The following is a 14,125-nucleotide window of genomic DNA, read 5'->3' as shown; positions in this document are numbered from 1 at the left end:
TAAATAGTTTTATTTATTTATATTTTATTGTATTTTATGAATATTATAAAATATTATAATCTTATAAATTATTTATCTAATACATATATAATGTTTAAATGTAAATATTTATTATAATAATGTATTAAAACTATTAAAATTAAATTTATATTAATAATTATTAATAATAATAGAATTAGGGGTAATATTATAAATACATCAAAAATAACATTTTTCTTCTAGTTTTCTTGCTTTTAGTGAATGGAAAATTTTTTTTATGGGCAAAATTTAAAATTTTCTTTCCTTCCCATTTTCTTTTGTATCCAAACAAAGGAAAATAAAATTTTCCACTCATTTTCCTTCCACTACTCTTTTTATTTAAATTAAATTTATATTAATAATTATTAATAATAATAGAATTAAGGGTAATATTGTAAATACATCAAAAATAACATTTTCCTTCTAGTTTTCTTGCTTCTAGTGAATGGAAAATTTTTTTTATGGGACCCACACCAAAATTTTCTTTCCTTCCCATTTTCTTTTGTATCCAAACAAAGGAAAATAAAATTTTCCACTCATTTTCCTTCCACTACTTTTCTTTCTTTTTATTTTCCCTTAAACCAAACATAGTGTAAATGAATTATGATAACTAATGCTATTAATATGTGATGGTACAACATGTATATTTGGTTTAAGAATAATAACAATAATAATAGAATTGGTATGCGAAGTGTTACACTGAAGATAAAACAAATCACCTCAGAAATACGATGTGTCTGCGTGCATGTATGGTATTAATTGATGTACGTGTGTGCAGAATGTTTTCTTTCTCATCTTGTGGAGACAGAATAGATAGAGAAGCATACTCAGACACAGATACATTTGATTTTAGGGTTAAATTCTTGTATATTCTTTGCGACTATCTCATCAAAGTTGTCAAGTGCATTGAATAAAAGCCAAATAATGTCATATATACATATATGTGGATATATATAGCTGATAGATAATGCAAGTAGACTTTAGTATAATAACTATTAACTTGTAATTATTTTATCCGTATATTATATAGAATTTTAATTGTCTTTTCCCTGCATTGCCCTAACTTTTTAGTTTTTCATCATGTACAATAATAGCCGGATGGTAATAAAATACGATGGAAAAAATAATTATTTGAAATTTAATTTCCATGAAATAATATTTACTAGCTAGTTACACTAATCTTGAGTCATTTCTTTAGCTGAAAGTTATCTTCAATTCTGCTATTATACAACATTATTCAATTTGACACACTATATATAAAGCTAATATTGATATAAATGTAAAAATAAATTTTTATATTTTAAATAAAATCATGGAAAAACAAGAGTTTTGCTATAACTATTTAACTCGGAATATAAATAATTATTTGCCCTGATTTAACTCATCTATGATCATCTCCCTCCTCAGTAAATCTTAACAAGTTGTAAGAAATTTTTAAAATATATATATGCACAATAGATAAGCCAGTGCCATTAATTCACCATTTATGTATTAGTGAACATAACTTAATTAATTTTGGCAATTTGAATGAACTTAATTTTATAGAATTAATTTTAAATATAAATAAATTTTATATTAATATAATTTATATCATTACAAATAAAAATGAAAAATAAAATTAATACAAAAAATAACTTTTTTTATTGTTTTTTTAAATCTAACCAGCTATTATTTCATGGAAGTTAAATTTCAAACAATTATTTTTTACATCGTATTTTATTACCGTCCAGCTATTATTGTACATGATGAAAAACTAAAAAGTTAGGGCAATGCAGGGGAAAGACAATTAAAATTCTTTATAATGTACGGACAAAATAGTTATCATACTGAAGTCTACTTGCATCATCTATCAGCTATATATATCAACATACATGTATATGACATTATCTGGCTTTTATTCATTGCACTTTACAACTTTGATAAGATAGTCGCAAAGAATATACAAGAATTTAACTTTAAGATCAAATGTATCTGTGTCTCAGTATGCTTCTTCAGTTCTTTGTCTTTTCTGTCTCCACAAGATGAGAAGAAAAACATTCTGCACTGCACACACGTACATCAATTAATATCATACATGCACGCAGACACGTCATATTTCTAGAGTGATTTGTTGTATCTTCAGTGTAACACCTCGCATACTAATTCTATTATTATTATTATTGTTGTTATTATTCTTAAACCAAATATACATGTTGTACCATCACATATTAATAGCATTAGTTATCTGAATTCATTTAGTATTATATATATTAAATTGTCACCCATCTCATCATCATCTAATAATGGGTACTTAGTTTTTTCTTTTGGTAGACTTTTATTTTATAGGATGTTGATATATATATATAAGGATGAATATGGGATTTATAGTGCATGAGGCGGTTTCTTGTGGTTGCGTTCAGTCATGGGACACTCTATGGAATTTAAAGTACTACTTAATGCATTGCTTGTCTTACCTACTTTTGGTGTGATTCGAGATTTCATTTCTATCTCTAATCATAAGTCAATATATATACAAACTTTTATGTTCTATTATCCATGATTTGTTTGCTCATTGTTATTTATTTATTTTAAATTACGGTTGTGAGAAAAAGAATTGCAAAACAATGTCTAAAAAATTTAAAAATTGTACTCAATTATCTATGATTTAAATTATACATTGATGTAATTTTCAATCTTATGTAGCACCGAAGGTTTATTATTTTACCTTAGCATGAGTACTCTATTTGAGGAAGAGATTTCCTTAAAAATATGATGTTAAAAATTTATATTGCAGTAATAAAATATTAAAGTTTAAATTGTGGTAATAAAACTTAGACATTAGAAAAATATGTAATTTAATTACTCTAATAGTTGAATTCAATGTATCAATTTCTTATTAAAATCTATTGTTACTACTTTCTGGAAAAAAACTTAAAATTTAAGTATTTATACAAGAGTTGTTATTGAGGTAGGTTAAATAAAACTATAAAAGTATAATATTATAAAGTTATAATCATGCCAAAGTTTGACTAGAACTTTGTCGTGTAGTGTATCATCAATAATTAATTAGCGCCAATTATGCTTGTCATGTTACTATTGTAATTAAGTTTCGTTTTATATTTTATTTGCCCCCACGAGTGACATATTTGTTCAGCATGCAGGCTTGTTTTTAGGACCAAACTGCAAACATGAGAACTTTTTTTTCCCTTATTCATACCTTCAATTCTAAACAAATCATGAACTTTGAAATGGTATAAAAGGAACTTTTATTTTGATCTGAATCTTGAGATATACAATGATCTTCGGTTTTTCAAACAAAACTCTCTTGATTGAAAATTCAATTTTGATATATTTGTTAACAATTCCATAAATCAACCAAAATTAAAAAAATGTTTTCCAACATTTTATTAGAACAACTTAAGCATAATTTCTTATGAATAAAAAATTAATTATGAATTTTACTTAATTAATGAAAAAATTACGTTGTATATTACTTTTTTAAGGAATAAAAAATTATAATAAACACTGATCAATTTAGTCTTTGATCTTTATTATCAAAGCAATTTCTAATAAAAAATATCTTAAATGGATTTTTGTCTTTATAAATTTTAAAACAATGCAATTTTTCCATTGGATTCAACATTAAATACTAATAAAAATGCTTATGTAGATCATTAATTAGGTAAGATATCTGTTAAATGATGCATTGACAATCCTAAATTAGATAGAAATTAATTTGTCCCTGCATGCATGGACGAAACGATGTCGTATTTGTACCGTGAATACAATTCGTTTCAAAAAGGTTAAAGGGACTTCATTTTAACACCAACAAATAACATCTCATTTCATATAGAAACATTTTTAATCTAGAACATGATCAGCTTCAATTTTAGTGCTAATAATATCTTCTATGAACCCCAATTTAGAGCAGCAACACCAGAATCTTGGTAAATAGAGAAACCATATTCATCAAACCATGCATAGAAATTGCAATATACAATAACAAAAACTACACATTATTATTAACATTGAGATAGAAATCGTTAAACAAATAATGACCACCACAAATATTACAATACCTTAAAATTTGGCATTGTAAACACAACTTATCTGAATTATTCTCTGTTCCAAAGAATTATACTTCACAATGCAAAGTATTGTTTCAATCATTAGAATTCTCTGTTTTTTTTTTGTTTTTTTTTCTTCTTTCAGCTATGTTCCATGCATGAATGATCGAATAATAATATCCTTCAAGTCTCTCCAGACAAAAACTTAACAAGACCAAATTAAAACTTTATTTCTTGGAGAGAATATTGTTAAATTAATGGCACAACTTGCATGGGATTAAACACAAATTAAACACAAAAACGTTGCAAGTTGCAAAAATAAGAAGTGAGGAATGATGATGAATGAATAAATTAAAACTACTTTGCTTAGCTTGTTCTTATTGTCTTGAATTTTTATGATTTCAATAATCAAAATGGCATGTGACACCACACGTGGTGCCCCCAGACAAAAGGAATGTGCAATCTGCTACTCTGCTCCACAAATTTTGATACTTAAATCATTAAATGTGTACCATCCCAAAATTAAAATATTGAAATCGAAACGTGGGTCTGTGTTTTATGCCACGATCAATTCCATTTTTCTATATTTTTTTGTTGTACTATACTACTACTATCTTCTTTAGTTCGTATCTAATCTATCATATCTATCAGTTTCTTTTTCCTTTTTCATTTTTTCATGTAAAAAGATCAAATATAAAAATGCTAACCAATTGTTTCCTTTCTCTCTTTTGTTTTGTTTTATACTTTAGAAGGCATGTTCAAATTCGGGAAATTTGTGACTCGAGCTCAGAGAAAAAGAAGAGATTCAGATTAAAGAAAAGGTTTGGTACACAAATTTAAGTGGTGAACCTCACTAATCAGGAGTGGGAGGTTGCTGTTATATAGTAAAGTTAACTCAGCATAGCTAACCTAACTAATTTGCTAAAATAATGTTACAGCTAGTTACAGCTAACTTAAAGCATAGCCAATCTAACTGATTTGCTAAAATGATGTTATTAGCTTAAGGGTATCAACATCCCCCCTCAAGCTGGATAGTGAAAATTCACTAATCCAAGCTTGGAATACATCTGCTTGAAGGGTCCAGGAGGCAAAGCTTTGGTGAATACATCAGCTGTTTGGTGAGCTGAAGAGATTGGCAGTAGCTTGAGTATCCCAGCTTGAACCTTTTCCCTTGTGATATGGCAATCCACTTCTATATGTTTGGTTCGCTCATGAAAGACGGGATTGGCAGCGATGTGGAGTGCGGATTGATTGTCGCAGTACATTGTGAAAGGCTTTGGATGATCGACATTGAGATCCTTGAGGAGATAAAGAAGCCATTGTCCTTCGATAGAACCAAGGGCCATTGCCCTGTATTCAGCCTCGGATGAGGAGCGAGCCACCGTGGCTTGTTTCTTGCTCTTCCAAGAGATGAGGGAAGTGCCAAGAAAGAAGCATTGTCCAGAGATAGAACGACGTGTATCGGCACAGGTCGCCCAATCAGAATCTGTGTAGCCAGATAAAGAGAGGTCAGAGTCGCTGCTGAAGAAAAGGCCAGCTGCTGGAGAGGATTTGAGATAGCGAAGAAGATGCATGCCAGCTCTATAATGATCATTAGTAGGACAATCTAGATATTGACTAAGTTTGCTAACCGCGAAAGAGATGTCCGGACGTGTGTTGGTAAGGTAGATGAGGCGCCCAATGAGTTGCCTATACTTGGTTGTATCTTCGAGTCTAGTGCCTGAAGTCTTTGTAAGTTGAGAGTTGTAACACATGGGAGTGGAAACAGGTTTGGATGTTAACATACCAAAATCCTTGAGGAGATCAAGGGTATATTTCCGTTGATAGAGAGCAATTCCCTTACCATTTCGAGCAATTTCCATGCCAAGAAAGAACTTGAGTTGACCAAGGTCCTTAATGGTGAATTTCTTGTCGAGAAGTGTCTTCAGGTTGTTAATCTCTTGCATGTCATCCCCAGCCATGACGATATCATCAACGTATACTAAAACTGCTGTGAATTTGTTGCTAGTTTGTTTAGTAAACAATGAATAGTCATGCTTAGACTGCACATAACCCGCTGCTGTGAGGACAGAGCTGAGCTTCGAATTCCACTGCCTGCTCGCTTGTTTGAGTCCATAAAGGGACCTTTCAAGTTTGCAAACAGTATTGGAAGGGACTTGTAGTCCTGGTGGTGCCTTCATATAGACTTCTTCGGATAAATCGCCATGTAAAAATGCTGTATTGACATCCAATTGGTGGAGGTGCCAGCCCTTTACTACTGCAAGAGCCAAGATGAGTCTGAATGTTGTCATTTTAACCACCGGACTAAATGTATCGAAGTAGTCAAATCCCGCAGTTTGAGTAAATCCTTTTGCGACAAGTCTTGCTTTGTGTCTTTCGATGGTTCCATCAGACTTGTACTTTGTTTTGAAGACCCATTTGCAACCTATTGCCTTTTTCCCAACAGGGAGGGTTGTGAGAGACCAAGTTCTATTGCTTTCAAGAGCCAAAAGTTCATCACTGATAGCTTTCTTCCAACAATCTTCCTTCACAGCTTCTTCAAAAGACTTGGGTTCGGTGTTGGATGATATAGTGAGGGAAAAATGTCTTTGAGATGGTGAGAGTGCATCATATGATAAGTGAGCAGAAATTGGATACCTGCAAGGACTATTGGCAATAGCTTTAGAAGATGAAGTTTGCATGCAATGATAGTCCTTTAAGTAAGTTGGTGGCTTTCTTGTTCTGCATGGTCTCTCATTCAATTGTGATTGTGTGTGTATCTCTGTATGAGGTAATGGTGTTTGTGAAGGAGGAGATGATGATGCATGATCAAAAGCTTGTTGATTTAGTGAATTTGAGGAATTCGGTGTGGGTGTGTGATCGGACGGTGTATTAGATGCTAATGTTTGATCATGAGATGATGAACTATGTGGTGGTACATGATTATGAGTGAGAGTGTCTAGTGCATGATATATATGTGAAGCATGGGATGTAATAGTAAAAGGATCTATTTCATCAAAAGTGGGTAAAGATGACTTCAAAAGTCTTGGGTTCTCAATTTGAGTGTTAGTGCTCTTTGTGATAAGAGGAAAATTAGACTCATAAAACACAACGTTCCTTGAAATGAAAACCTCTTTATTTGATAAATCCATTAAAATGTATCCTTTAGTGTTTGATTTGAAACCGAGGAACAGACATTTCCTGGCCCTACTGTCAAGCTTCTTCCTATTTGCTATCAATGTACAAGCAAAAGCAAGGCAGCCAAACACTTTTAAGGAGCTAATGTCAGGTACCTTTCCATATAAAATGCTAAATGGTGAGTTCTTCTTTAGCTTAATGCTAGGTATTCTATTCATCAAGTGCACAGCATGATGTATTGCATGAGGCCAAATACATTTGTGAAGATTTGATTGAAAAATAAGACCTCTAGCAATGTTAAGAATGTGCTGGTGCTTCCTTTCCACAACGCCATTTTGTTGTGGAGTTTCCACACATGAAGTTTGATGAATGATACCTTTAGATTGGTAAAAAGAGGTGAGATTAAATTCTGGACCATTGTCGGATCGAATGGCCTTTATTGTTTTGCTGAATTGAGTTTCTATCAAGAAAATAAAGTTTTTAACCAAATTTGAAACTTCAGATTTCAGTTTGAGGAAGTGTACCCATGTATATCTACTCTTATCTTCAACTATTGTCAAAAAATATTTGAAACCGTTGGTTGAAGGAATGGAAATTGGTCCCCATATATCAAAATGCACTAAATCAAAAAATTCATTAGATGTAGTAGAACTAACAGGAAAGGAAAGTCTCTTTTGTTTAGAGAAATGGCAAATATCACATGGTTGTTTAAATTCTTTACCATCTACAAATGGATAAATGTCATGCATCAATTGCAATGTATCTTTTGGTATATGACCTAGTCTAAGGTGCCACAGATTATTAATATTGCTAGTGCAACTTAGTGTGCTATTGGAAAGAGAAGTGTCATTGCGGCATGCTCCATCATGTGTAGTATGTGGAATTTGTGATTGTTGAATGAGAGATGAGGCAGAATTTTGAACCAGTTTAGTGTTGGGTTGAATAGTCAAAGAGTATAATCCTCCATTTTCCTTAGCTGTGCCAATCGTCCTCCATGTATTCAAATCCTGTATCTCACAGCTCTTGTCAGTGAAAGAAGCTTTGCAGTGTAAGTTTTTAGTTATTTGAGAAATTGAAATAAGATTGAAATTGAAATTAGCAATGTATAAAACGTTTGTAAGATAAAGATCTTTTGAAAAAAGAATGGTTCCAGAAATAGAAGTGGTAGTATGAGAACCATTAGGTAATTTGACTAAAATTGGTTTTATATGAGTGTAGTTGATAAAATCAGTAAGTGTGTGACAGACATGATCAGTGGCTCCTGAATCAAGTATCCAAGAGTTGGAATAAAATGATTTCAATGACAAGAGGTGTGATATGTGTGTGCTCATGTGTAGGGTGTGAGTATGAATACCTGACTCTGAAGAATTGATTGTGGCACCAAGAGACTGAGAAGGGGATTGTTGCAGTAAAGCTATGAGTGCTTGTTTTTGATCTTGAGTGAAAGAGAGCTCAGCACTACTACCTTCTTGTTGTGGAACAAGGATTTGACCTCTACTTTCATCAGGTTCTGCAGTAGTCATCACATTCATTGTTAATGTGTTGTGCTTTTGTTGTTGCTTGAGATGGGGTGGTAAACCATGCTTTTTGTAGCAGGTGTCTACAAGATGACCAGTCTTGTGACAGTAGGAGCAAGTTTTGGATGGTGGCCTTCCAAATCGACCACCTCTTCCTCTAACCCCTCTACCTCGCCCTCGAGTAGCCAGATGCTGAAATCCAAGAGAGTCAAAACTGGATTGAGTAGCTAGAATTGTTTTTGATTCAAGAATGTCAGGAGTGGTGAATTGTCGTTCTTGCTGGGTCAAGAGTGCAAAGGCATCATTGATTGTTGGGAGTGGCTTCATTAACATGATCTGTGATCTCGCTACAGCATATTGTTCATTGAGACCCCTTAAAAACCTAACTAAGTAGCTGTCTTTTCTATAATTTCTAACAACACTGAGTCCACAAGTACAAGATTCTCCACAATTGCAATGAGAAATTGGCTGAAAGATGTCTAATTCTTGCCATATAGCTTTCAATTTAGTGAAGTATGAAGTAATACTCAACTCACCTTGTTTGATGGAGAACAACTCTTCCTCAAGTGCAGCTATTCTAAACACGTCCCCCTGAGAGTATCGATGTTGGAGATCACGCCAAATATCAGCAGCATTGTCATTCCATATTACACTATGAAGAATTTCTTCACTGATCGAAGAAGCTAGCCAAGACACTACATGAGTATTGCACTTCTCCCAAGCCATGAAATTGGGGTCATTTTCTTGAGGTTTCGGGAGACTTCCATCCACAAAACAGAGCTTGTTCTTTCCTTTTAGCGCCAATGTCATGGCTCTTGACCATGAGCTGTAATTATGAGTGGTTAACACAACATTAATGATAGAGATGCCAGGATTTTCTCCATGATGCAAGAAATAAGGGCTTGATGGGTCAGATATGGAATTGACTTGAGTTCTTGGCATATGTGATTGAAGGTTGGATATTTGAGATAATAAACGAGCTAGGTTTTGAAGATCAGAAACTGAAAAATTTGAATTCGGGTTTTCATTGTTGGACCCTGGATTCACCACAATTGGAGGCTCTTGAGGGTGTGCCATGGTTGTTTAAGGAGAGAGAAGAAAGAATTTGGAGTTGAGAAGATGAAGGAACACGAATGGAGTCACAAGACGCTCACCGCACCATGTTCAAATTCGGGAAACTTGTGACTCGAGCTCAGAGAAAAAGAAGAGATTCAGATTAAAGAAAAGGTTTGGTACACAAATTTAAGTGGTGAACCTCACTAATCAGGAGTGGGAGGTTGCTGTTATATAGTAAAGTTAACTCAGCATAGCTAACCTAACTGATTTGCTAAAATGATGTTATTAGCTTAAGGGTATCAACAAGGCATGCTTTCAAGTTCAACAAGTACACGACTACTTCAAACTAATACGCAAGCTTTCCAAATTAATTCTTGCCACTTAAAAAACTTGGTGAAAACTAAGGTGAAGTCGACTTCACGTGAAGTTGGTATCTGAGAGCCGTTGGATGAAAATTTAGTCAAATCAATCAAATAATCTAACGGCTTTCAGATATTAACTTCACGTGAAATCGACTTCACCTGAGTTTCCACCTTAAAACTTTTACCATATTCAAGACTCAAGAGATAGAATAATACAAAATTAAAAAAAAATTAGAAGGAAGAAAAAAAATCTCTCTCTATATCTATCTAGAGTGATTCTAATATGTATGATGACTATAATATTTTAAAAAATATTGCTAAAATTAAAATAATATTTTTTATTATTTAACAATATTTTTAAAAAAATTTACTAAAAAAATATCAAAATAAAAAAAAATGATTTTAATTTTTAACATACTTATGTATTTACTATAACCACTATAGACATGAGCATTCTAAAATTAACCATATATATATAATGAAAATTCAGGTGCAATCGATTTCATGTGAAATGAATAACTGAGAGTCATTAGATCATTTGACTGATTTGACTAAATTTTTATCTAACGACTCTCAACTATCAACCTCACGTGAAGTCGACTGCACCTGAGTTTACACTTATATATATGTATCGCCATTATAAAATTATATAAAAGGTGATATTTTGTTTGGATAATAACCATGCATAAGTTAGACTTCTTTAAAAACAAAAGCAGTGTGGAACAAAAAAAATTAAAGCAAATTAAAAATCACACTAAAATAGTTGCTTTTTGAGGAAAAAAAATATGCATGAGTTTAATTTACAACGAATACTTTCTTTTAATTTAAATATTCAAACCCTTATTCTTATATACTGTATTTCCACACACACATACATACACATCAGATACATATATATTAATATTGCTAGCATGATTTTAATTTTAATTATTGAAAAGCCAATGCAACCCCGTATGATTAAGTATAAGGGTGTGATGATTAAAGGGTATGTACACGGTGATAATGATGAAGTTTGAGTTAGGGAGTTATATATATATAGATTCTTAGATTGGGACTGGGACCAAAGGATCCTATTGATATAATAATTATATAATAGATAGTGTATAGTATTATCCTAATCATCGTTCTCATCTTCTTTTTCTGGCAAAGCTTAATTAAGGCCAAGCTAACCTCTCTTTTGACCATTGACCACTAAACCACGTGCACCGCATCCCTTCACTTTTTCATTCAACGATGATTTCGGCTACGCACGTGCATTCCCTCTTCTCCCGACATTACTCTAACATAATCATCTCTTAAATATTCAACTTTCTCTTTATTTAATCTCTTCTGTTCCCTCTTAATTTAATCTCCTTTTTCAATACTACTCCTTCTTAAATTAATGTCGCTGTACCAACTTAGAGTAAATATTTCTTTTTTAATTAAACAAAAATTTTATGTGGTAATAGAATTTAAATGTTGACTGTCTTTTTTTCAAATGAGAAAAAAAAAAACTGTTATTTATATGTTGAAAATACGACAAATTTTTAACTCCACCAATTACTTTTTATCAGATAAAACAACTTTGATTATGAAATTTATTACATACTCACCGTCTTATAAGTATATATCAAAAATCAATCAATAAAATTATTAATTATGTATATAAAATATATATTAAAAATAAATTAAATAATATATATTTATATATAAATATATAATAATTAATTTAATGACTAACTTTTTTTTAAGTATAGCATTTTTAATCGAATTTGGGACAAGATAATAGTTAAGTAAAAATTCAGATGCAGTTAATTTCATGTGAAGTTGATAATTAAGAGTTGTCAAATGATAATTTAATTAAAGTGAAAATTCATGTGTAGTCAACTTCACGTGAAGTTGATAATTGAGAGTCGTTAGATAATTTGACTAATTTGTCTAAATTTTCATCTAATAACTCTTTGTTATTAATTTCACATGAAGTCAATTACACCTAAATTTTTACCTTTAATTAAATCTATTAATTTTACGTAAAATTAACTGTACTTGAATTTCCACGCATTAAAAAAAATAGAATCCGGCAGTTAATTTTTAGGGTAAGGGCATGATATGATATGAAATATGGAAGTGGGACCCACAGAGCACGTGAGATGGGTTGAAGTGCAACGTGAAATGAAAGGTTATTTTAACCAGAATGAGAGAAGCAAGTAGTGGTATATAGTATTTGTAATTTAGTATCATATAATTTGGTATCATAACCGATTTAAGTATGAAACAGTTGTTGCTTACTCGACACCGCCATTAAAATAATTAAACAATCTCCGTAGCCCAAAACGGGGGTAAGGAAACACCACATCAACATCAACATTAACATCAACACTAACATTATAGTAATTTTAAATTAAACGGTATAGTAGAAAAAGCTATATGGTTGTGTTTGAGTTTTATAAATAATAGAAATGAAATCATTCACATAATAGAATGAAAATGGTAGGTGAGAATTATATATACTTGTTTTAGAATAATAAAACATGTCACCAATAATTTATATATATTCCACAGAATTTGTATTTATTACCTCCTAAGCACTTGCTAAATAGGTTAACTGCTGTTAAATTTATCTAAATTTTCTTACCAAAATCAAAGACAACAAAATGTCACATTCTTATTGGCCCAAATGTACTTCCTTAACCCATAATTAAACCACAATATACTCATCAAACCAAATCGTATTCCACCAAATTTAAAAAAGAATTTTATAGTACAAATTCTTTTTTAAATTCCTAATAAATATACTATAAATATTAGGTGGAATATCCAACTTAAGTATGATATTTTTTTTAATCCTTATATTTATTGGACAACAACTATAGATATTTAACCAACTTAGGTTGGTCGAGTGGTCAGCTCACTCGTCTGCTTAAACAAGTGTTGGGAATTTGAACCCCGTCTTGTGCATGCAGTAACTCATTGACCAGCGACAGATTCTTAAATGAAGCTCAGATCCGTGACGGATTAGTCAATGCATTCTCATACTTTCAAGCATACTTCTTCTTTTTTTTTTTTCCAATTTTTTTTCTTCTGGTCGAAAGTAGCATTCTCTTGAAGTTCTGTCCTCCTATATATCCTTTTGACACTAATAACTTTTATTTGGGTCAATAGCTATATCCTCACGTGAAGTATTTCCATGGTTTACTCCTATGAAGATTTGGGCCTCGTTTACTTGTCCTTTTTAGGACGATGTCTCCTAGGATAGTGACACTCCTCTTATAATAGTAAGAATGTTTAATTGACCGAAAGCAAAATTATGTTATTTCAAATCTACTCTATGATTTATGTATACACCTTTGCCTTTTTTTTTTTTTTATATTTTTTTTGGGTCATGGATCTCCGAACTTTTAGAGTAGTTCCCAAGTCAATATTATTCGAAGTTTTCGGATCAACAAATTGATAGTTTCTGTTGTCTTTTTTGCTCTAGGCTTCGTTTTTCCACAAACACAACAACAAATTAAATAAAAAAGCCTAATTCTAGCCCAACAACATGTCATGAGAAAAATAAAGCCCAACAACCTTATACCTAAATCCTAAAGTATAATTAGAGATTTTTTTTTCAATACTAAATATTTTAATGAATCAAATGTCAAGGGAATATACTGTTTTTATTTATTTATTTAATTTTTTGTCAATGTGTCATTTTTATTAAAGGTCAAGTTAGAACACGAATTATCAACAAAATAAAAATATTATATCAAATCAATCTAGGTTTAGAGTCTAATTAAAAGTGACGAAATAGATAATCCCCTCGTTCTATCCTATGATTCCTATCCTACTAAAGTCCCACCACCAAGTGAAACAAATTTAAAATGCTAGCCCATTTTATTTTATATCGGATTTGTAGGCTAGTGGGTTAGCTCGCCCAAACAAATTTTTAATAAAAAAAATTAAGAAAATTAACTAAAATTAATATAAAATAACAATTAAAAAATTAAATACAAATAAAAAATAATTAAATTACTATATAATTTTTTTA

This window comes from Arachis ipaensis, chromosome B05, assembly GCF_000816755.2.
Source record: "Arachis ipaensis cultivar K30076 chromosome B05, Araip1.1, whole genome shotgun sequence".
Classification (NCBI taxonomy): domain Eukaryota; kingdom Viridiplantae; phylum Streptophyta; class Magnoliopsida; order Fabales; family Fabaceae; genus Arachis; species Arachis ipaensis.
Note: the sequence above shows the minus strand (reverse complement) of the source record.